Source organism: Castanea sativa, chromosome 11 (assembly GCF_040712315.1).
Source record: "Castanea sativa cultivar Marrone di Chiusa Pesio chromosome 11, ASM4071231v1".
NCBI lineage: Eukaryota > Viridiplantae > Streptophyta > Magnoliopsida > Fagales > Fagaceae > Castanea > Castanea sativa.
In genome coordinates this window covers 57137091-57163455 of record NC_134023.1, presented here as the reverse complement: position 1 = coordinate 57163455, position 26365 = coordinate 57137091, and positions in this window count along the sequence as shown.

The following is a 26365-nucleotide window of genomic DNA, read 5'->3' as shown; positions in this document are numbered from 1 at the left end:
AAAATTGTCTAAGTCATAATTAATTTGGGGTCTAAATTATAATCAAAGTAGATTTTTATTAATATTATGCACATTTCTTAAAAGAAAATAAAATAGATGTGATTGAAGAAATTATGCAGCTTGCTTTTAAATTATTACCATTAATGGATAAAATGCTAGCATGAAGCAAATAATGTCTTATAGAATAAAGTAAACTACTGAAAATAATTACAAACCTTTGAACTACTAAAATGAAAAAATAAATCTCATTTAAGAATATTTTAATTATTGATTGCATTTTGATACAATTAATGATGGTGTGAACACCCAATTTTTACCAAATAGTATATCAAAATGTTTTTTTTATTTAAATTTTTTAGTTACAACAAGAAAAACATATTTGAACCCTAAATATTTTCATTAAGAACACCATGAGATACCAACTAGTCGAGTTAGGAGGCTATTGGCTATCTAAGTTTATGGCTATATCTATCTCAAAAACAAAGTTTATACTTGTGTTTATGTTTATGTTTAAACAAGTATAAGCAAATGTATTGTTAACAATATCATGAATCGATTTTTTTTTTAAAGTATATTATGTATAATTTAATGTAGAAATAAGTATTAGTCAAGGTATTGTGGATTATGAATCAATTTTTATGTTTGTATATCATGTATCTTACTGTGTTATGTATTGTATGATACATGAACATCAAAAAATAAAAAATACACACTCTTAATATTTTTTTTTTTTAAGAATCATTAATTTGATCATATGGAGCAATTTTTCTTAAAAAAGATAAAAGGTATTTAATTTATTTGTATTTGGTTGATTACATATATTTAGTTTAATATATTTTTTTTAATTAAGTAAAAATAAATTATTTTGCTAAAACTGCATGAAAGTTGACAAAGTCAACGTACAAGACAAATAATGAAGTTTTATAGATTGTTTGAGAGTGTGAGTTAGAAACATGTTGATTAATATTAATAATTAGAGCATTGAATCTATACAAATTGAATAAATAAGTGTCATTTGAAAGTTCTTATAACATGTCATCCATAAACCCACAAATCCTCATATATGCTGAAAATATAAAACACAAACCCATATGAAACCTGCAAACCCATGACCCAAAATCATAATTCAATCTTTAATTCAGTAGTTTCACTGATTTAGTCAAGATGGGGGGGGGGGGGGAAGATTGAAGAGAGAGAGAGAGAGAGAGAGAGAGAGAGAGAGAGAGAGAGGGAGGAAAACCATCGAATAAAATATAGTTTTTTTTTTTTTTTTTTGGTGGCTTTGGAGCTACATTCAATTCTTAATGATAGCAGTTTACTGTTCATAGATGGCACATTTTTTTAAATATAGCACCACCAATGCAACATGTTTTTTAGTATTTGAGGTGGTAAAATAGCAATATGACTTTTTAACACCATCAATAATAATGATCTAAGGGAACATATGAGAGTATTAATACAAGTAATGATCACGTGAACTTCTCTTATCAACTTTTATATATATATATATATATATATATATATATATATATTTATATATATATATATATATATATATATATTGATGATGCGAAGAAAATCAATAAATTGGATACTTCGGATTTCAAATGTGCGGTCGCTGTCTTGAAGGTCTGAAAAAGAAAGAACAATGATCAAAGGTGACCGGGGTTGCTGGCCAAGAACCCTCCGATGGCAAATTTAGTTTTCTCTCTTAATTTTGGAGTTCCAACTTTTCAGGAAATGTATAAACGTATCTTTGTTTGGTCAAAATGAGTGTTTATATAGTGCGCCCTAGAAACGGTTATTAGACTTTTAACCTCCCCTATATTTGAGAATGTTTGAGGGTTCATGGATAACTTCTACAATCGTTTAGGAGTTACATTTCTTCATATAACTGTCATTGGAAGTTATGCATGTGATAAGGAGTTGTAATTCTAAATCGGGGATTTTTCTCAATGTTAGGGGCTCGTCCAGGAGTCTTCCTGATGAGCGTACCTTGCTTCCAAGGAAGGTCGTTCTTCTATGGACGACCTTCTCACGGATGGGTATCCTTATATGGACGACCTTCCTATGTGAGATGCATCTTCTGTTCTTGGACAGCTCCCTTGGACGAGACAGAGCAATTTTGTCGTAATAAACTCCAATTTTTACTTGTGCTAAAAAATAAGGACGTTGAGTTCATCTAAGATTTGTACAGGGCAACTTGATCGGACCATGTGGAGGTCGTCCAAGCATCTTCCTGCATGGACGAGCTTGTCACGGACGAGCTTTTTACAACCTTCACTTCCTCGTCCTTGTCCTGAATGACCGTCATGGACGATATTGGAGTTGTATTTTATCATATACCCCATCATATTATGCTGAGAGAAAATTTAATTGGAATTTAATTAGAGTCTAATTTTTCATCACGTGTCCTATCTATTCTAAGTTTTAAATTTTTGTGACAAGTGAGTTAATTCAGTATTGAAATTAGATTTCAATTAGAGTTTAATATTGTGCCACGTGTCTCATATAATCTAAGTTTTTAAAATTTTATGCCAAATAAGTTAATTTAGTGTAGAAAACAAGGAGTCTAATATAAATAAACCATAAAAAACCTAATCATATAACTAAAAACAATTGAAATTTATAGGTCATTGTTAGGGTGCATTTTATTTACACCTATTTTGGATTAATACCACCTCTTTATTTTCAAACATTACCAACAAATTATTGGGCATACCTAAATATTTTTGTCTATTATGATGCTAGCCCACAACCATTTTTCTTTCCACCACAAAATTGGGCTACAAATATAAAACGTTATAAGACCCAATATTTTTGTAAAGCCTATTATTTAGACTCATCCCCAAATTATTTATTTTATTAAGCAAGTTAAAATCTCATTCTTTTTAAAGCCCAAGAATACTTATGCTTATCAATATTTGAAAAGCCCATGATTCAAATCCATGGTAAAACAATTTTATCAATGGAATTCAAATCCATAATCAAAACTCATGATTCAAATCCATGGCAAAACAACTTTATCAATGGAATTCAAATTCATAAATCAAAGCCCATGATTCAATCACATGGCAAATTATTTAAAAGCCTAGTTCTCATTGACAATATCAAAAAGCCCAGTTCTCATTGGCAATATTAAAAAGCCTAATTCTCATTAGCAAAATTAAAAGTCCAGATCTCACTTGCAACATCAAAAGCCTAGTTCTCACTAGAAAGATCGAAAGCCCAATTCTTATTGGCAACATCAAAAATCCCAGTTCTCACTGACAATATCAAAAAGCACAATTCCCATTGGCAACGTCAAAAAATCCAATTCTCATTGACAGCATTAAAAGCTCAGTTCTTACTAGCAATATCAAAAAAATCAACTCAAATTAATACTATTTCGTGAAAAACCCCAATATTGTTAATACGTGGGAAATACCATATGATTAAATTACCAATGCCCATAACCACAATTGTGTTGAAAAATTTTTAATGCTCATGTGTTTCCAAATTCATGGGAAATTATGGTTATTCTACGATCATTATAATTCTATGTTAATTATTCGTCATACAAGCTCACCATTTAAATTATGACATGATTATCGGGAACCATAAACATTACTTGTGATATGGAATTCATCATTTCAAAAATAGTAAATATTATTTACAAAAGCAATTTGAAATAATTAAGCTTATGCTATTATTTTAAATATTACAGCGCATTACCCAAAAATCCATTACAAATATCTATCAAAACCCAAAATATCCACTAACAATAATAGTCCATAAGGGATGAAAACTCATGGAAATATGTGTCATTGATGTCCAATTTGTAGGACCAAATATATTACAAAAGGAGAACAAGCCCAAGTGAAAAGGGGATGAGCACAACCTAGCCAAAGGGTCTAACCCACGTGAGCAAGCCCAATCGAAAAATTCTAGCAAAGGCAGAGGACTAAAATAGACAACCAGCTTCCTTCTTGTTCATCTTCGACCAAGGTCTAGCTGGAGACATCCACAAGAGAACCAAATTTTTAAGAATAAACTAGGGGTTGTTCCATCAACTTTCTGTCACTCTCTCCCTGACGTGAACAGTGCCTAGAGGTTGTACTAACAGCTAAAGTCTAATGGGTAAGAGATTTCATCATTTTTCTCAAGACTTTATCTCAAGCGGAAGGAAGTCATAACCAAGTTACTCAAATCTCAACAAATCAATTCTATAAATGCCAAAAACATTCAAGAACTGGTACATGTGTCAAGCCCATGAATCCTAAAGGGAAAAATTTGGGAAAATATGGTTTTGAGGGCATAAAGGGATCTCTAGTGGAACCCTTTAAAGTGGGCTTGAAATTTGACACTTGACTTGGAGTGTTGAATCCTACTTCCTAGGGTCCAAATCTTAGTTGCGGCACCAAGATTCTTCATTAACACTTGCATTAATCCTATTGGTTCACAGCCTCAAAAATCTCAGCATTTAATGCAAGATTACCCAAATATTCACCCTTGTGTCATGTTGCCCAAAGAAGCAAGGCAGCCCCAAAAGAAGATCAGCCATTTATAGCCAAATCCTAGGATGGATAGTCTGCCATTTTGCCTCCTGACTAGCCCTACGTTTTTAAATTTTTTGTTAATCACCCCTTTAAGTTCCACTATAAAAGGGTAATCACATCAGCCCCACAAACACACACCAACCCCTTTGAAAATTCTGCTATTCTTGTCACTTTGCCATATTTTAGCTTGTCGTTTAACTCTCCCCAGTTCATAAGTCACCTCTCTTAGCCCACACTCACTTATCCTCAAACATCCCCTTCCCTTTTCTGCATATCTTAAGTTCATAAATACTTTCTAATCAGTCATAAACAACCATTTTCCCCATTAAAGACTTAGTTTTGGCATTAGTTCTACCATCCCATTACAAGCTTACACACCCACTCATTCAAAACAGCCTTCATTACCTCACTCATACCTCACATACATATTCTACCAAAATCTTGGTTTAATATCTACTGCACTGAGCTAGAATCGCTCTCTCCCTTCACACCATGACAAATAACCCTTTTCTTCTAACCATGGAGCCATTGATCTTTACTTTCTGTTTTTCTATTGAAGGATACAATGTGTTTGTAACAATGAAATTTTTCCCTCATATTGATGTAGTAGCAGCAGAAAGTACCTTAGACCCTTTTGACCAAGACACACAAGAATTTCCTGAAGTGAACACCTTCTTAAATTTGTTCAATAATTGACTGCTGGACTATAAGTATAATTTTACCCTTCCACTAGAGAATTTTCTTTTCTTGTATTGTTGTAATAGGCTAATCTATTAATTAACTATTATGAAGTGTTTTTGGGCCTTAATGTTGTTCTTGCTAAGATGTAGCCTTTATTTCTTGCTTGGATAGGTTTATCACCACACTGAAAACCTTTAGGTATCATCTTAGAGCCTAATATTGAGTTTCAGCTTGGCATTCCTATATTTCATTCGAGGACATCAATTTTCCCCTCAACAGTCATTTATGTAACATACCATAACTATATACGATCTATTACTAACTTGGTTATATATATATATATATATATATTTTGTTGAAATATGAAATTTAAAAGTAAAATGTGGTTATATAAAAAAAGAATATTCAAGCAAGATTTATGAAAGAATATAAGTTTTGGACAAATTTATGGAACCAAAATTAATATAAATAGTGCACACAAAAATATAAGAGGGTGCTTATCTTGCCAAATGTACTGCAGCCAAGTTCACTTAAAAAAATTGTCACTATCCATTAATTAAAACAAATGGGTGACAAGATGACAGGATGTGTGGCTGGGCAAAGTAGCCTCCTGCCACACGGCACAGTCATTTAAATGACCCATTAAAAAAAAGAAAAAAAAGAAAGATAAGATATAAATGATGGGACGTGTGGCTGAGTGAAATAACCTTTTGCCACACGCCTCACTCCCTTAAATAACTCCAAATGAAAAGAGGCGTATTGCTGAAAATGAGCTACAACCCACACCAATTACCCGTGAAAGAAGCAAGTGCATTAGTGCACATTCTTTGCAGTTTTTGTCCCTTTATTTGGTTAGTTGAAAAGAATTAAGGAAGTAACTGCTCTTCAAATTCCCTATAAATTAAAGTGATCAAAACAGAAAAAAGGCTTCAACAAACAAACACGCACAACATAGAAAATACACAACATGCACGCACAAAAGAAAAACACACAAAGAGAAGAAAAAAGAGAGATGCGGATAGAGAGAGCAACATCAAGCAAAGAAAAAAAAGAGACGTGGACAGAGAGCAACATCAGGTAGAGGAGGAACACGCAGCATAGGTTTGTACATGGGATTTTATAGTCCCTTTCTTCTCTCTCTCTCTCTCTCTCTCTCTGAATTTTTGTTAGGTAAAACAAATAGGGTCAAGTTTCGTAAGGAGTTCCTAACTCCATACATAAAGTTCTAGATATGAGTCCCTAACTTGTAGATCCTGTTTGAGAATTACCAAATAAAAATTCTCTCATGTTTTGGTTCAGTGTTTTCTTAACTAGAGTCTTTGACTCTACCAAAATCTCTCTCTCTCTCTCCCTTTTCCTAAAATCTGAATTTTTGTTTGGTAAAACAAATAGGGTTGGGTTTCATGAGGAGTTCCTTACTTCATGCATGAAGTTTTAGATACAAGTCCCTGACTCGTAGATCCTGTTTGAGAATTACTAAATAAAAATTCTCTCAAGTTTTGGTTCAATGTTTTCTCAACTAGAGTCCCTGACTCTACCAAATCAAATTTATCAGTGAAGTCCTTGACTCTACCATGTTTTAAAGGAGTCCTTGACTTTACCACGTTTCAATGGAATCTTTTACTCTACCAAATTAATAGAGTCAAGGAGTCCTTGACTCTACCACATATTAATGGAGTTCTTGACTCTGCCAATCTTAATAGAGTCCTTGACTCTACTACAATTAATGGAGTTCTTGACTTTATCAAATTAATGAAGTCATTGACTCTATCAAATCTTAAACAAATTGGAATTCTTAACTCCATCAATTTAAAATAATATGTTTCAATGGAGTCCTTGACTCCCAAAATTATTTTAAATAAAGTAGGGTTTCTAATTCCTTCAAATTTCAACATGACTAATGTTTTGGGATTCCTTATTTCTTAATCAAGATTGGAATTAATAATTTTCAAAATAAAATGACCATAAAATTGATTTGAGTAAATTTTCCAATTCCTAACTTCTAAAATTTGTTCATAAAAATAAAATTGAGTTCCAGACATTCTAAATCACTTTAAAGTTTCCAACTTCTTCAAACTAATTCAATGGATCTTGAGATTAAAATCAATTATCTCACCAAAAAAAATTAATTCAATGCTTAATAAACATCACGTACTTGACTTAAATGTCCATCATTTAAATTGGACAAAACCATATTTGAGGATTCTAAATCTAAATCCTCAAAATAAGAACTACGAATTGTCTTGATCCCCGTCAAGTGTACGTAGGCAACCTAAATAAATTATTAGGTGTATTTACAAATAATAAAAAAACACATATCCCCTCAAGCATGAAACTAAATAAATTATGTACAAAGGCGACGTGGTTGGAATCAAAAGGTCTTCTTTTGAAACGAGTGTAATTAAGAGATATATTATCTTGAATTGACACTACTCACATCAATAAAACTCATACACCAAAAAGCCTATGGGTGAAATCATGTTTGATGAATTTTACTTAATAAAAATTCTTGTTAAACATAATTTGACAATTCTTGTTAAACATAATTTGTAAATGCTTGTTAAACATACTTTGACAATTTTTCTTAAACATAATTTAACAATTTTCAAGTGATGAGTAAAATTTAGAGTTGATTCTTTTTTTTTTCTTTTTTTTGTGTGGATATAATTTAACCTAGTCTAATTTAAGTGTATATGTGTGTAAGCAGGGCTTTTTCCTGGAGTGTTGGCGTATCTATGTCAACACTATGAGGTTTCTAAGGAAGATTGGTGGGCAACAACACTTTCTACTTTTGTTACCTGAGCGGCAATTTTTGGGCCTGAATCAAGTTGGCTGATTTAAAATAAGTTTGGGAGAAAGAAAGGTGTCATAATATCATTTTTTGTTCTTTGTCAGGTCAGTTTCGATAGTCTGGTGTAAGAGACAATAACTCGCCTTAGCATGTAGATTTCTCATTGGACTAGGAATTGGATTAACTTGTGCCTTACTCTCTATACATCTCAGAATTTTCCCTTCCAAGGTAAGGGGAAGCTTGGTCAACCTAAACAAAATTATGCTGAGCTGTGGACATTTTATAGCATTTATCAACTAAATTATACTTAAGATGAAATTTTGGCTATAAACTTGGTTGAAACCTAATGCAGGGAATGTGATGGGTTGTTTGTGTATGGTTTAAAAACAATGAAAGGATGAGCTGCTTAGAAAACATTGATTGTTGGATAAGTACCTCTACAATTGGTGGATAAGTACCTCTGCAAGAACATACAGTTCCACATAGCACACAAAGGCTAACAATTCATTCAATTACCAAAAACTAATTTACAAAGAGCTTACATTCTACTACTTATATTAGTAGATATATGTTTATGTGTATGTTGATGTTTATATATAGATCTATATATATATATATAATAGGTGAAGCAGAGAGAAACTCCAATTGCAATTTCAAATTAGAATTCTAATCTATATTGTGCCACGTGTTATTGTAAATATGAAATTGGAGTCTAATTTTCCTCCATCTGTTGTAATTTCGATGTGCTTCTTTTTCTTCTTTTCTTTTTTTTTCTCACACCTGTGTATTTTCAGGTTCACCTCCCTTTTCCACACTCACGTATTTTCAGGTTCACCTCTCTTTTCCACATTGATTCAAGCACCTTAATATACAGCTCCCCTCTTCTTCAATCAATGCTATGGAATTTCAAAAGAATCTCTCGGTATTAGTGATGCATGTATTTGGGTATTTCCATATCTTATATAAGAAGAGGTTCTCTAGATATTCCGATTGTACTTGTCTTTACAATTTTCATGGTCCTGGTTTATGCTCTGTAAAATGAATACCAACCATTCCTAAGGTTTGATTATTGCTTTCTTTCATCTGCCTATACTGTCGTTCCTTTTTGTGTAAATTTTTTTTTTAATTATATAATTTTGTGGTTTTCCTACGATTGATGTTGCATGTTTAATTTAATTCATCTGCCTATGCTTTCTTTCCTTTTTGTAGTTTTTATTGTTTAATTATAAAATTGTTTTGTTTTCCTATCATTGATGTTGCATGTTTCTTTTCTTTTCATAACATGTTATCAACACGAGTCTCTACCCAATTACGAAATGAAGTTGTAATCCCATTATTCTTCAAACATCAAAGAATATTTGTGTAGTTTTTTCAACTCACTGTAATTTTTCTTTTAAAGAATTAGTATTTACCATATCTGTTTGTCTTTACGTTTTCTTTTCTTTTTCATAACACGTTATCAGCACAAGTCTCTACACAATTTCGAAATGAAGTTGTAATCCCATTATTCTTCAAACATCAAAGATTATTTGTGTAGTTTTCTCAACTCACTGTAAGTTTTCTTTTAAAGAATTAGTACTTATCCTATTTGTTTGTCTTTACGTTTTATGCTCATAATTTTAGAGATTTTTAATTGATTAAATTTTTTTATGAGATTTACGTTATTCTATTGTTATATATTATTATGAGATGCACATTATGAGATTCACATTTAATTGATTAAAATATTTTGTTAAAAATGGTTTGTGATAAAGTAACTAAATCATAGTTATATGTACCGTGTATGAATCAACCTTGAATATATATGTCTATGTAGCATTCTTTCATTAGAATTTTGTATGATAAAAATATTTGTTAAAAAATTACATAATGCTAAGTTTTATTAAACATGAATAAACTAAGTCTTTTAAACATGACTAAACTCATGATTAATAAATAAATAAATAACAAAACCAATAGTATCACTTAAATAATAAAATGCAATATATTTATTTCCATTATTTTATTAAATTATATCAATTCTCGTGCGGTAGCATGGGTTACATACTAGTATATAATAGTAGATGAAGCTGAAAGAAACTCAAATTAGAATTCCAAATTAGAGTTTCAATTTTGCGCCATGTGTCCTAAATTATTTATTTTTAAAGAGTTTTATTTCTTAATTAGAATCAAATGTGAGACCACATCATAAACATTCATCTAAATGAGTTATTAAGTACAAAAACCAAAGAGTCTAGAATAAATGAATCGTAAAAAAAAATGCTTCACAATAATAAATAAATAAATAAACATGGACAATTTACATTTTAAAACTAATACTATCCTTACAAAACTTTTTAAAGAGTTAACAAAATATAAAAATGACAATTAATAGTATTTAAATTATATATATATATGAATTACATTATGCATCTTATTGTATATTTTTAAGTGTATCTATGCATATGCATAAGGTTATAAGCTAGTAAATATAATTACAGCAATTGGCTAAATTATAAATTCTATCATCTATTTTATTTAAAATTCAATCTAGTTATGTGAATTAAATTTTGTTTAATTCAATCCTCTTTAAACATTATTCAATTTAGGCACATGTTAACGTTGGTCAAAATCGCACTATCAGTGTTCCAAAAAAAAAAAAAAATTGTTTCTCAAAACAAAAAAAAGTGTTCCAAAAAAAAAGAAGAAGAAGGTAATTTTGGTGGTTTTTTAATAAATTATTTATATTTTATAATTAAAAATTTTCAGAAATTTTTTTTTTGACAATATAAAAATTATATCCTCCTAGGAAAAATTAAAAATAAATTCTATCTCACTGTGATAGAATCACATGAATCTTCAACAACAAACTATTCTTCCTCAAAATCCTAATTTAAATAATTATTCACACAAAATCCAATATAAGAGCCTATCAAATAATTTACCCAAAAAGACAAAAGCAAATGAAAAAAAAAAAAAAAAAAAAACTATTGGAGATAGAAGTCTTTGGATTCTAGAAGCAACAAAAAGCTACATGATCTCTGTCATCCACTACGACATGGTCGATCATTGCATGCCCTTGTGCCACCATTGAATTGATATGATGTGTGTGTGAGATATCTTTAGCTTAAATTCTACTAGCCTCTGAGCACGCACATGAGATTTTTAGCTTAAATTCTATTAGCATGAGTGCATGCTCAGAGGATTTTCTATTTTTTTTATAGAAAAAGTTAATAATTTGCATCTATTATAATTTGAGGTTACCACATTTTTCAATTACAAAAAAACCTAGGGCCGTTTTTTTAAATAATAATAAAGTATTAGAAAAACAGCAACATGGGTTGTTTAATTTATTTTTCTATAAAAAAAAAATAAATGTATGGTTGCTTTGAAGACAACAGCAACGTGTACAACGTGGGTTGTACACGTACCTTTGGCTATTGGCTGATTATTGTTGGTTATCAAATAATGTGAGTTTAGAGGTATAAGAGGAAAAAGTACTTTGTATCAAACAATACCACGTCATCCGTATCAAAATCCAATAAATGAAAGATATGTGTATAAAAATAATTACCCACTAACACATATCTGTCATTTGTTAGTGAGGTAGTTATTTTTTGTTGATATGTTTCACACTTATTAGATTTTGATACACTTGATATGGTATTATTTGATACCAAATACCTTTTCGTATTGAAGAGGTTGGAATGGAGATTGAGTTTTGTGTTAAATTAGTGAGGGAGCCGTTTCATTTGTGTTTGAGAATTGGGAAGGTTTTTTTTAGAGTTTTGCAAGCTTTGGTTCATGTTCCCGAGTTATGTCTATGGCAAGATTTATTAGGAAGAACTATGTTAGAGCCAATGTGAAGTTGGTTATATTTTATGATTGGCTATTCTTTGATGAAAGAGAGGATAATATTATGAGCATTGAGCCTTCAATGCTATTGATGGTATACTTGCTTGGTCACTTCCAAGTTCAGGAGATTATAGTAATATAATTTTAGGAGTACTGAGGTTGAACCATAAGAAGTGGGGTAAATTCAAAGACAATGTAATCGTACAAAACTTTTGGTGAAGATGAAAAATAAATTTTGCTTGGTGATTGTTAACTAAATAATGACTTGTTTAGATCAATATTTTAAATACCAGGGCATCGAAGTGTTTCCCTATATCGATATGAAATTCTTTGTGATTTAAGAATATGTATATTTCATAATTTATTGCTCTAAGACAATGAAAAACCTTTGAATCAATTGAATTGAGACAATTCAAGAACGCATGATAAGTTACATTAATAATGCGATTAGAATAGTTTTTAGAAAAACATATTCACTTTAAAACCTAATTTCTATTTAACACTTAGAAATTCATCTAAACAATAAGAAAAACATGATTGAACTTATTGAACGCATGGAAGAACTAATACATTAAAAGAAATCTAATTGAACAATTAAATATGTTGTAGTTTCAAATCTTAGAAAGAATCACAATGAATTATCATATCATGTAAAAGAAACATAAACCCTAGCCCTAGCTAAGAGTTCTGGCAGCCATTAGAGAAAAGAAATACAAGTTTCTATCTATAAAATTCATTCTCCACAGCCCCCTTCAAGAATCAAGACCCTAACATAAAAGTGTACAAAGAAAACAAAACTTTTTGACTATTTAATTTTTCTCTAGATTTTTAGCAGCAACTTGGGAGTTAATTTTGGCCTTCAAGAAGTGTGAATTTCGAAAGTGTTTGAGCATAAATTCATGAAATCCTTAGATCCAAGACTAAAAATTCAGCCCTTTAGGCTTAACATTATGTCTTCAAGTTTTCTATAGCCAAAATGAAAATGATTTTTTGGCCAAAGTTAAGTACGGAGAAAATACGATATCAACAACATCAGGTCACGAAGTAATGCATGATGTGAACGTGATTGAAGAAATTAGGCAACTAGCTTATAGATTATTACCATCAATGATAGATAGACAACTAGTTAGCATGAAGCACACAATAACGTCTCATAGGACATGTGAATTTGGAGAGTTAACTACCAATAATAATTACAAACCATTGAATTGCTAAAATAAACAAATAAATCTTATTTAACGGATGATATTAGGAATATTTTAATTACTGATGGCGTGTTAATACTACTAATGATGGTGTGAACACACATTCCTTACCAAATAGTATATTGAAGTTTATCTTTTTAATTAATTAATTTATTTATTTATTTAAATTTTAATAATCCAATATTTAAAATGAGGGAAGGAGAATTTGAACCCTAAATGTCTCCATTGAAAATATTAAGAAGTGCCAACTAGTTGAGCTAAAAGGTTTTTGGCTGTCTAAATTTATGTTTGTATTTATGTATATGTATAAACATGTATAAGCAAATGTATTGTTAGTTAGTTTGTTATGTATATTATGTGTAATATAATGAAGAAATAAGTATTAGTCAAGGAATTGTGATTATGAATCAATTTTTATTTTTGCATATCATGTATCTTATTATGTTGTGTATTGTATGATACACGAACACTATAAAAAAAAATATATATATATATATGCATCCATTTAAAAGTATGACAAACTTAAGATATGCTCAATTGATAATTCATTTAATGGGTTAGAGTTTGTCTATAATTGTCTAATTAAAGACTTAATTGAGTTAGTGATTATTTACATTCGTCTAATTACTAAAAACCAAGTAGGTTTTTATAATTGCCCATTTGTTGTTATAAATATTGGAGGAAATTTAATAGATTTTAGAGAAATTTTCATCCGGCTAGACCATAATTTATACTTGCCTTTTTGTTGTAATAAATACTAGTATGTAACCCGTACTTACACACGAGAATGGTCAATTATAGTGCTGTTATTGATGTTAACTTAGGTTATTAAACATATAGGACATTAGTTGATGTAATTTAATTATGACATGGATATGTTCAAGTTTTTATCAACTTAGAACTACTCAAACATATTTTTCTTTTTTTGGAATTGAATTGGATCGTTGAACAGCTCATATTAGTATTGATTGTTGGAATTGCTCTTTATACATTAATTTTCTTAAAATCCAGAACAACATGTTTTTATAAACAAACTATAATAAAGAAGAAATGGTGATTGGTGTTACCTGAATTTTATGACTTGATCAAACTTATCTACAATCTAGAAGAAAAAAAAATACAATTTTTATAATAAAAATATAAATAAATAGTTAAATTATTAAAAAAAATAGCATGTAACACATGCATACGTATAGATACATTTAAAATTAAACACAATTTTTATCATAAAAAAATAATTAGTCAAATTACTTTTTTTAAAAGTAAACATAATTAGTCACATATTAAAATTCTTACCTAAATTTAATACTATTTATTATCATTTTTTTTCTAATTTTTAATAAGATAGAATGTGTGATGATCTTTTTATTGAGTATATGTGATTAGTTTTTTTTTATTCTATTTTTTATTTTATAGTTAATTAATATTAAATTCTTAGTATTTTGCACTCATTAACTCACTTGGCACAAAGATTAAAAAACTTAAGTGGATAATTATAGTGTGGTCCGCACATAAATTTAGACACATGACACAAAATTGGATTTTAATTTCAAACTCTAGATGAACTTTCTCTAAGCCTAGTTTGCCTATATATATATTGGAGGAAATTTAATAGATTTTGGAGAAAATCTTATATGATTAAACCATAATGTAATTAGGTGCCATTTTTTAAAATTTCACATATGATAAAGACCAATATAGTAAGGTTAGATTTGTAAATATAGCTCATTTGACAAGAACTTGGTAGCATTGGATTTTTTTTTCAATCATTAATTTGTTGAGGAACAATGCTTTTTAAAAAAAAAAAAGATAATAGATTTATTTGTATTTAGTTTATTACATATATTAAGTTTAACATGTGTTTTTTTTTGAAAGTTTTTTCTTTTTCTTTTTGTTAAACTACGTTAAAAAAATCAAACTAAAATTGCATGAAAGTTGACTAAGCCCATGTAAAAGGCAAATAATGATGATTTATAGGACGTGTGAGATTTTGATTTAGAAACGTCTAGATTACTATAAATAATTATTAGACCTTTTTTCTTTTTTGAGAACAATAATTAGACCATTGAATCTACAAAAAGTGAACAAATAAATGTCATTTATGCGATGAAGTGACGTTGTAAGTTGACATGTCATCCACAAGGGAACGGATGAGAGTATTAATACAAGTAATGATATGAACTCTGGTGAAAATGGTCAAATACCACTATTTTTCAAAATTTGTAGCAAATTAGCACTGATTCAAAAATATTTAGTAATGTATTAATTTTTTAGTACTCGAGTTTCACAAAATCAAGTTCTAAATAGTACTCGAGTTCAGTGAACTCGAGTTCTTAAGGAGTCGCTAGTGTGGCATTGTTGACCTGAAATTTATGCAATTCAAAAAAATAATGTAATACATGAGTTTGGTAAATTCGAGTTCCATGCAACACAATACTCGAGCATACCAAGCTCGAGTTCTTTGTAAATAAAATGCTCTTTATTTTTTTTCTACGGTACTCAAGCTTACCAAGCTCGAGTTCCTTGTAATATGGAACTCGAGTTTGGTAAGCTCGAGTTCCTTAAAACTTTTTTTTTTTTTGGATAATCAACAAATAAACATAAACATAAAACTAAGTAGTTTTTTTATGTTTTTATTTATTTAAATAGAAGCATTGTAAAATATAGAGATTTTGATTTCAAAATATGAATTTTTAGGCCACTCACACCCTTTGTTCATTCATTTTTAACACACTCGTCAATTTCTTAATTCTCGGAAGCGTTATGGTCAAATTGGTTAAAATATTGGGGTTACAGTGAGAGATTAGAACATATTTATTGTATATTCAAATTTGCTTACTGCATTCATGAAATTTGTTTTCTACATTAATTAAAATTGTTCGTTGTTTTATCATAAAAATTGTTCATTGTTTTCTACATTCAACGAATTTGAATTTTTCAACAAATTTTGAATATTTGTACATCTAATGTACACAATTTTCCCTTGAATTTTACGATTTGTACCTCTAATGTACATGATCTATTTGTCTATTGAATTTTCACATTTTGTACATTCAACGAATTCAAATTTTTAAACAAATTCATACAATCTGTACATCTAACGTACATAATTTCCCATTAAATTTTCACAATTTTCTACAGTCAACTAATTCGAACTTTTTTACAAATTCTAATTATTTGAGGCATTTACCATTAGGTGATTTATAAGAATCATTCATTTTTCTTTCATGGAGTTTGTCCATTATTCATATGGTTACATATTTAAAAAAACACAAAAACCATTTAAGTGCAATAACCGCGCCAATGATAAAAACAGTGAACAATTTTTATGAGAAAACAGTGAATAATTTATATTAATGCAAAAAATAGATTTTATGAATGCAGTAAGAAGATTTGAATATATAGTAAACATGATGTGCAGAGAGCAAATTTATTAATGCAGAAATAGATTTTATCAATGTAGAAAAATAGATTTACTTATTGTGAAATTTAAATATGAAAAAGCATTCAAATTTGGCTTTTCAATTTAGAAAACACGATTTCACTAGGTGTTTTATGAGAAAACAGTGAACAATTTATGCTGTAAATAGAGAATAATTTATGCAGAAAAGAGAGTGAACAATTTTTTAAATAATGCTGAACAGAAAATAATTTTATGCAAATTGCTAGAAATAGTTTATGTAGAAAACAGTGAACAATTTTAATTAATGTAGAAAACAAATTTTATGAATGCAGTAAGCAAATTTGAATATACAGTAAACATGATGTGCAAAGAGCAAATTTTATTAATGTAAAAACAGATTTTATCAATGCAGAAAAATAGAATAGATTATTATGAAATTTAAATATGAAAAAGCATACAGATTTGGTTCTTAGATTTAGAGAACACAATTTCAGATGGTGTTTTATGAGAAAATAGTGAACAGAAAATAATTTTATGCAAAATCCTAGAAATAGTTTATGCAGAAAACAGTGAACAATTTTTATGAGAAAACAATGAACAGTTTTATTTAATACAGAAAATAGATTTTATGAATGTAATAAGCAGATTTGAATATACAATAAACATGATGTGTAAAGAGCAAATTTTATTAATGTAGAAACAAATTTTATCAATGTAGAAAAATAGATTCGATTATTGTGAAATTCAAACATGAAAAAGCATTCAGATTTGGTTTTTAAATTTAGAAAACACGATTTCACTAGGTGTTTTATTGCAAAACAGTGAACAATTTATGCAATGAACAGAGAATAATTTATGCAGAAAAGAGAGTGAACAATTTTTTAAATAATGCTGAACAGAAAATAATTTTATTCAGAATGCTAGAAATTGTTTATGTAGAAAATAGTGAACAATTTTTATGAGAAAACAATGAACAATTTTAATTAATGTAGAAAACAAATTTTATGAATGCAGTAAACAGACTTGAATATATAGTAAACATGATGTGCAAAGAGCAAATTTTATTAATTTAGAAACAGATTTTATCAATGTAGAAAAATAGATTCGATTATTGTGAAATTTAGAGAACACAATTTCAGGAGGTGTTTTAAGCGAAAACATTGAAAAATATCTAAACATGGGGTGCTACAACTCGCCAAGAAAAAAAGTTGCCAAAGCGACTTTCACATCATCAGCCAAACATTTAGATATACATAAAAAAAATGTTTCACATTCCTCTTAGAAACATTGCAAGTCAAGAACTTACATATCCAGATGTGGTAAAGCTTAAGTTCTTCTTTATATTCGAGTGGTCCACTCTTTCTGTAATACTTATCAATCATTTGACCATACGGTAATTCCAAACAAGATTGATAAAGTAACAATACGTAGCTTAAACTTCTTTCGGTGTGCCCATGGCTAAAAATGGAGTGAGATTTTTCTTTTACATGTAGTTCTAATTTCTCATTGTAACCCCAATATTTTAACCAATTTGACCATAACGCTTCTGAGAAGTAAGAAATTGATGAGTGTGTTAAAAATGAATGAACAAATGGTGTGAGTGGCCTAAAAATTCATATTTTGAAATTAAAATATCTATATTTTACAATACTTCTATTTAAATAAATAAAAACATAAAAAAAATTACTTATTTTTATGTTTATGTTTATTTATCGATTATCCAAAAAAAAAGTTATAAGGAACTCGAGTTGACCAAACTCGAGTTCCATATTACAAGGAACTCAAGCTTGGTAAGCTCGAGTACCGTAGAAAAAAAATAATGAACATTTTATTTAAGAAGAACTCGAGTTTGGTATGCTCGAGTACTATGTTGCATGGAACTCGAGTTTACCAAGCTCGAGTATTACATTATTTTTTTTAATTGTACAAATTTAAGGTCAGTAGTGCCACGCTGGCGACTTCCTAAGAACTCGAGTTTACTAAAGTCGAGTACTATTTAGAACTCGATTTTGTGAAATATGAGTACTAAAAATGTGGTACATTGCTAAATATTTTCGAAACAGTGCTAGTTTACCACAAATTTTGCAAAATGGTGGTATTTGGCTATTTTCACCCATGAACCCCCCTTATCAAGTAGTAGATATACGTTTATGTTTATGTATAAAGAAGTATTTGTGAAACCCACATTATAAATAATTATAGGTAAAATCCACAAAAATTGGCTAATTTATAAATTCTACCTCTTAATTTTGTCTAAAATTCAATTTAGTTACGTAACTTTAATTTCATTTAATTCTTCTTCTAAGAAAAGTCATTTAGTTTAGTCTTCTTTAAATTTTATTCAATTAGTGTCCGTTAGAATCGCACTGTCAATGTCCCAAAAACGATGTAGTTTTTGTTTTTTGTTTTTTTTTTAAAAATTTTATAAATTAAAAAACCCAAAAAATATAAAAAATTGATAAAAAAATAAATTACTTTCTCCTATGAAAAAATTAAAAATAAATTCTTCCTAAAGGATTGAGAGATCTTACTACGATTGAATCGTATGAGTCTCCAACAAAGAACTCTTCTTCCTCAATATAAATAATATAGTAGAGCTTATGAATAGTACCAAAAAGTGCAGTGGAGCTCATAAATAGTAGCAAAAATAAGCTGAATAGTAAAATAATTTTAATTTTCCATCTCAATCCAAACACACACTTAGAGTCTATAAAATAATTTACCCAAAACCACAAAAGTAAATGAGAAAATTTGATTAAAAAAAAGGCTACTGGAGAAAGAAAGCAACACAAAGCTACTTGATCTTTGTCATCCACTACGGCATGGTCCATCATTACATGCCCTCACCATTGGATTGATATGATGTGTGTGTGACTTCTTTTGCTTAATTCTATAATAACCTACCTTGTGAAATAGATCACTCTCATATATTTATACTAGATATTATCTTCTTAAAAGCTTTTGATCTCATATAAAAAAGAAATTCACAGAGATTGAGATTTAATCGCAGCAAAATTTCTCAATCCTAGAGAGAAAATTAAAAAAATAAAAAATTTTCTGAATTTTATAAATCATATTTAAAAAAAATTAAAATTATGTTGTCTTTTAAGACTAATGGTTAACGACATGATTTTAATGGACATTAACAGGAGAACTGAATTGAAAAAAGAGTGTAATTGAAATTTTGTTACAACAGTTTATAAAGAGTGTAATTGAAAAAAAAGTGTAATTGAAATTGAATTTTGAGCAAAGTTAAAGAGTGTAATTTGGAATTTTGTTACAACAGTTTATAAAGACACCTTTAAAAGTGTTTTCAGTTCCATTCTGATGCACGTTCTGATTTATTTACTAATATTAAATATTTTTGGTATCAGTCTCTTTCGGCAACCCGTTTAAGGTTTTTGCTAAAGTTATATATATATATATATATATATATATATATATATATATATATATATATATATTATGGAAGGCAAAATAAATAAACTCTTTTTTTGAGAAAAAAAAGAACCAAATTCTTCATCATATAATGTTCTACCATACCATTTGTCAATTCAAAATCAAATAATGCATATTCTTGATATCATCATTATGTAACATGTTAAATAGTATAAGGTAAACAAATGAAAAAAAATTACACATTCTTAATTTTTTTTAAATATCATAAGTGAGTTATGTAATTAAAAAAAAAAACATACGAGTTTAGGGGGCGAAAAAACCTTTGTTAACAACTAAAGTCTAAACTAGCTATCTACTATCCTGTTAGATGGAAGAAATAGAAATGATAAAGAATCTAAAGAAGAAAGAAAGAAAGTGTGTATACTTTGATTGAAGGTGTACAATATATATTCTTTCTTCTTCTTTTTTCTTTTTTATTTATTTATTATTTTATGTAAGGCGACATATATTTCAAATTTTCAATTAATAAGAACAATAGAGGATATACAATGGGTGAGCCATGTTGGACTACATATCCAAGCCTCCGAAAAGTTTGAATTACCAGCATAATTTGCAAGATATATATATAGCAACCTGATTACAACTTTTTGGAACAATGTGGAATTCAGAGTGTCAAAATACAATAGGGTGGTGGTTGCCATTTAAGATTTGTTGTGCTACTAATTGAAGATGAATTTTTCCTCACTTCCAAAAATTCTACTTGTAAGCTTCTCCCTGTATTAATCAAATGATTCAAAATTAAGTTCTTTCCCATGAACTCTTCTATCATTTCTAGCTGACCACATGCAGTAACCATGAGATCACCATGAAAAACTCCTTATCAAATTGATCACTACACAACAACATTTATTTCTCAAATACACTATACCGGCGTTTTCTATACCTATAGCGACGCTTTAAAAATGCTAGCATAAGTCCGTATGTTTGTAGTGGCAAGAAGTTATAAGTTAAAGTTTTAGTTGAATTTGAAGGTCGTGATTGTCAAAAGGCTGTTCCATCCAATTACAACTTCATTTTCCTGGGCCAATCAACTGAAGAAAGTGCCTCTTCTAAAAATTATAAAAAAAAAAATGCTCACGAACTCATCAAATGCTGAGGAATTGTTTTTTAGCAAAGGTCCACTTGAAGGCTTGGGCAACAAAAAAACCCAACGTGTAAGATAAAGTCATTATTCTTTCTTTAGGAGAACTTTTGGAGGGTTTAATAATAGAGGACCTTTGGCACTTTTGAGCCTAATGGGAGGAAGCATACAGTCATACACTCGAAACAGAGTGTATTTTTCCCTATGGAAGAAGAAGCATGTGAACTTGGAGCACATGCACTTGCACGAGCCCATGAGTGTCCCAAGGAGAATCAACCAAAATAACCTTCACTGATTGGACTACCCAAAATCAACACCAAGCCGTCAGTCACTCAAGAATAGTCCTTGGGGATTTTAGACACTATCAGAGAAAACTACTTAATTATAAAATAGAAGTAGGTGGAAAGGGGAAGAAAAAAAGTTTCACCAACCTTAAACCTCTTAATCTACTATTATTCCAAAAAGACAAGGTTCTTGTGCCAAATACAATAGAGGCCAAAAGGAGTTTCTTATCAGAGTCCTGATCACACGTGGAGAACCTCTCTCTCTCTCTCTCTCTCTCTCTCTCTCTCTCTATATATATATATATATATATATATATAAAGGCAAAAGGCACATTTTGTCTAAGTTTTTTGGCAACTAACCTCACGTTGAGCTTTTTTTTTCTTTTTTTTTTTAAGATTCTTAACTTTTAGGTTTTTTTGGTCATGCATATAAGATTTAACATAAAAGTAACAAAGAACTATATCTTAATATATTATAATAAACACTATACAAATAAACCATTGGAGACTGAAGAATACTCAAATAGGGAAAATTATTAGGTACTCTCGGAGTACCATAAATACATACTCCTCCCTCTCACATAATTAGTGGGTCCCACCATGAATTTAATTAGTGGGATCCCGGCCCCATTCATGTGAGAGGAGGGAGTACGCATTTATAGTATTCCGAGAGTACATAATAATTTCCCCCCAAATAGACACTACAAATTAAAAAGTTAATTTTTTTGCTACTGTCAACTCAGGAAAGTTCAAAAGTTAGAAAAAAATTTGAATTTAGAAGCTTCAGAGGTCATGGTGTAGATTGGTGCTTGGAAATCATTGGAGAGCAATTTCAAATCTCCAAGAGGTCATGGAGTAATCAAAGATACTTTTTTTTTTTTTTTTGTTATTAGTGTGTAGCCCCGTGCATATGTATGGATATAATAAAAAACAATCACAATTATACAATTTTGTTTTTAGAACAAACTCAATTGTACATAGTATTAGCTTACAATTTTTTTAAACCATACATTTCTAATATATATAATTATTTCTCATTATATATATATATATATATAATTTAGAATTTAATTGGATTTAAACTCTTCGGTTTTTTTACCCAATAATTCACTTGCCACAAAAATTAAAAAAAAAAAAAAAAGAAGAAGACGTGGCGAAAAATTGGATTCCAATTGAAATCTAATTTAGAATCTGATTGGATTTGGACTCTTCAATTTTTATACTCAATAATTCACTTGGCACAAAATTAAAAATTAAATGGGCCATATGGTGCAAAATTGAGAATCCAATTAAAATCTAATTAAATTCTCTCTGAGCTTTGGCTATATATATATAGATTATTAGAAGTGATCAAGAAGACTTGATTGTGCGATTGGCAGTTCTACTTGTAAATTTGGATGCTAGAGTAGAAAAGAGACTTACAGAGTTGGTTGTGAATAAAAGTTTGAAGGGCTTGAGTATATCTTTGCTACATTACTTGAGTGTTTTGTGGGTGAATTGTACTGCAACTGTCTACTCTAATGGATTTTTTGTTGGCAGTGAGACCACTGAGAGGTTTTTATACATCACTTAGATTTTGCTTCTGATAACACATCTGGTGTTATCTTTGTGCTTTTTAATTTTTTGTGTGTTGTCCATTTTATTTGTTTATCTATGCATATGTCTTTGTCCATATTTATGTCAATTGGCTAATCACTTTAATTTGGACTTAATTGATAGATTGCCCTAAAATTGTTTAAGTTGTAATTAATTTGGGGTCTAAATCATAATCAAAGTTAATTTTGATTGTTGTTCTCAGGCACAATCATGTGCTGCCATGTGGTGCAATCATGGATTGCCTGGCAGTTGTGTGGATCCCAATACATTTTAATATGTATTTTTGAAAGTAATTAATTAAAATATCAACACATCATAATAAAATGAGAATGCATCCAACTCAAGTAAATCATACCAATAATTAAAAGGAAAATTAAATGAATTTCCAAGGGAAAAAAAACATGTATTTTATAATAAAATTTATAGGACAACTTCATATAAATGTGAAAATTCTTTTGAATGCAATTGGACCCTGTTAGAAATAACATGTAATTCATAAAAAATAAAACAATTTCCTAAACCGAAGTGTAACGTTAAAGCACTCACCCTAAGGTAATGAAATTTTTTTTTATAATTAAAATATTGGAGATCATCTATGCAAAGTAAAATTGTGGCAATATCCTGGAAAAATTCAGCTAGGTATTTCAAGAAAAATTAAAGCAGTTTTTTATTAATATTATGCACATTTCTTAAAAGAAAATAAAGTAAGCCATAATTGGTGTAATTTTTGTGATAGCTCACTCTATTCAAATTCAATTTTTGCCTGCAACCAACCAAATTAAATGAGTTTCATGATCTTTAGCGTAAAACAAAAAATATTCCAATCAAACGGTCAAATTTTAACCAAAGTTGAACCAAATTTGGTCAATCCAATTAAAAATGATAATAAAAAAATGGTTTACCATAAATTCATGAAATCTTTAGATCCAAAAATAAAAATCCATCCCTTCAGGCTTAACACCATGTTTTCAAGCTTTCTAGAGCCAAAATGAAAATGATTTTTTTTTTGTTAAAAAATTAAGAATAAAGAAAATAAGATATTAGCAACATCGGGTTATAAAGTAAACCATGATGTGATTGAAGAAATTAGGCAGCTTGCTTCTAGACTAGTACCATTAATGATGGATAAGCTTCTAGCATGAAGCAAATAATGTCTCATAGGATAAAGTTAACTCCTGATAATAATTACAAACCTTTGAGCTACTAAAATGAACAAATAAATCTCATTTAAGAATATTTTAATTTTTTTATGGCATTTTGATACAATAAATGATGATGTGAACACCCATTTTTTACCAAATAGTATATCAAAGTGGTTTTTATTTATTTATTTATTTTTTATAGTTACAATGAGAAAGACAAATTTGAACCCTAAACGTTTCTATTGAAAACACCATGAGATATGATCAACTAGTCAAGTTAGCAAGTTTTTGGTTATCTAAGTTTATGCTTGTGTCTATCTCAAAAAAAAAAAGGTTTATACTTGTATTTATGTTTATGTATAAACAAGTATAAGCAATCATATTGTTAAAAATATCATGAATTGATTTTTTATGCATACTATTATGTATAATTTAATGTAGAAATAAGTATTAGTTAAGGTATTGTGAATCATGAATCAATTTTTATTTTTGCATATCATGTATCTTATCGTGTTATGTATTGTATGATACATGAATATCATAAAATAAAAAAATACACACATTTAAATTTTTTTTTTTTTTTGCAATTATTAATTTGATCATATGAAGCAATTTTTCATTAAAAAAATATAAAAGGTATTTAACTTATCTGTATTTAGTTGATTACATATATTGAGTTTAGTTCTTTTTTTTTTAAATTAAGTAAAAAAAATTATTATACTAAAATTGCATGCAAGTTGACTAATGATGTTTTATAGATTTGTTGAGAGTGTGAGTTAGAAACATGTTGATTACTATTAATAATTAGACAATTGAATTTATACAAATTGAACAAATAAATGTTATTTGAAAGTTCTTATGACATGTCATCCATAAACCCACAAACCAATATCAAACACAAAATGCCAAACACAAATCCATACGAAACCCACAAACCCATGACCCATAATCATAGTTTTCATCAATTTTTGGCTCACTAATTTCACCAATTCAGTCAAGAGGGAGGGAGAAGATTGAAGGTTGAGAGAGAGAGAGAGAGAGAGAGGAAAACCATTAAATAAAATATAGTTTTTTTATTGCCTTTAGACCTACAATGAACTCTTAATGATAGCAGTTTACTGTTCACAGATGGTAAATTTTTTTAGATATAGCATCACCATTGCAACATGCTTTTTAGTATATGAGATGTTGAAAATAGCAATATAACTTTTTTTCACCATCGCAAATGCTCTATGGGATAGATGGAAGAATTAATACAAGTAATGATGGCGTGAATGTCCCTTATCAACTTTTAGATATAAGTTTAAGTGTATGTTGATGTTGATGTATAAATAAATATAATTACAGCCATCGACTAAATTATAAATTCTATCATCTATTTTTGTTTTAAGTAATTTAAATTTTGTTCAATTTAATCCTCTTTAAACTTTATTCAATTTAGGCCATGTTAATGTTGGTCAAAATCGCACTATTAGTATTAAAAAAAAAAAACGTAGTTTTGGAGGTTTTTTTTTTTTTGAAAAAAATATTTATATTTTATAAATTAAAATTAAAAAAAAATATTTTGACAAAATAAAAATTATTTCCTCCTAGGAAAAATTAAAAATAAATTTTATCTCACTATGATCGAATCATATGAATCTTCAGCAACAAACTATTCTTCCTCAGTATCCTAATTCAAATAATTATTCACACAAAATGCAATATAAGAGCCTATCAAGTAATTTACCCAAAAAGACAAAAGCAAGTTTAAAAAAAAAAAAAAAAATTATCGGAGAAAGAAGTCTTTGGATTCTAGAAGCAACAAAAAGCTACTTGATCTCTGCCATCCACTGAGGCATGGTCCATCATTGCATGCCCTTGTGCCACCATTGGATTGATATGATGTGTATGAGAGATCTTTAGCTTAAATTCTATAATAATATACCATGTGAAATATATCATTCTCATATATTTATACTAATTTCTAATCATCTTAAATGTTTTTAATCTCATATTAAAAAATATATATTCATAGAGATCAAGATTTGATCGCAGCGAAATCTCTCAATCCTAGAGAATTTTTTTTTCCGAAGAAAGTATCTTTTATTAATTTTCCAGGTTTTTTAATTTAAAAATTTTTTAAAAAATAAATCAAAATTATGTCATATTTTGGGACAAATGATGCAATTTTGACAGTATTGAATTGAACAACGTTCAAAGCTAGAGAATTTAATTAAATAAAATTTAATTTTAGGTGAAATTAAATGGGCGCAATTTATGATAGATTTAGCCACAACAGTTTATAAGGACACAATCAAAAAGTGTCTAAACTCTAAAGTGGTGTCAATTCCATTATGATGACCATTCTT